The sequence below is a fragment of the Agrilus planipennis genome, unplaced genomic scaffold (assembly GCF_000699045.2).
Source record: "Agrilus planipennis isolate EAB-ADULT unplaced genomic scaffold, Apla_2.0 scaffold347, whole genome shotgun sequence".
In the NCBI taxonomy this organism is placed as follows: domain Eukaryota; kingdom Metazoa; phylum Arthropoda; class Insecta; order Coleoptera; family Buprestidae; genus Agrilus; species Agrilus planipennis.
The window spans coordinates 196,610-197,261 of record NW_020439154.1 but is presented as its reverse complement, the minus strand read 5'-3'; positions in this window follow the sequence as shown (position 1 = coordinate 197,261).

The window sequence follows — 652 nt, the reverse complement described above, 5'->3', positions numbered from 1 at the left end:
TGATGCAATTAAATTTTACGATTTTTCGCATGTAATCAGTTACAAATTCATTATTTGTTTATAACAAATTTCCTAGGGCAGTCATGAATGCTTTAAAAAGCTTCTTTTCTATGGCGCTGAACTGAAATATATTACAATCGTTATTATTAATTTTTTACGATTTTTTACTTTACTAACCAACTTTAAAGAATATGCATATTACTTTTAATTCTTACTATCAGAAATTGCAAAGTTTTAGGTTACAAAGGGAGGGTAGAGAGTATAGTTATTAAAAATCTGACCCCACACAATTTGTCCCCGTCCTTTTCAAACAAAATTGTCAAAATCTGACAAACGAATTTTGAATAATAATATAATATGCAAGTTATAACACCTGTAATTTTTACTACCAGAAATTGAAAAGTTTTAGTTTGAAAAAGAAAGGTAGTAAGGAGCGCCTTACAAAAAATCTGATTACATGCACTTTTTGTCCCCGTCTTTGTTAATTGGGATAAATCTTTTTTGTTATACTTTTGATGAATTCTTAACAGGATGAAACAATCGTCAAATATTTTAGTGTAATTTATGAAAATTAGCATTTGATTTTTATAAAGTAATCTAAGAGTTTTCATCAAGTATATATATAGATACAATTATAAAGTTTTAAAAATTA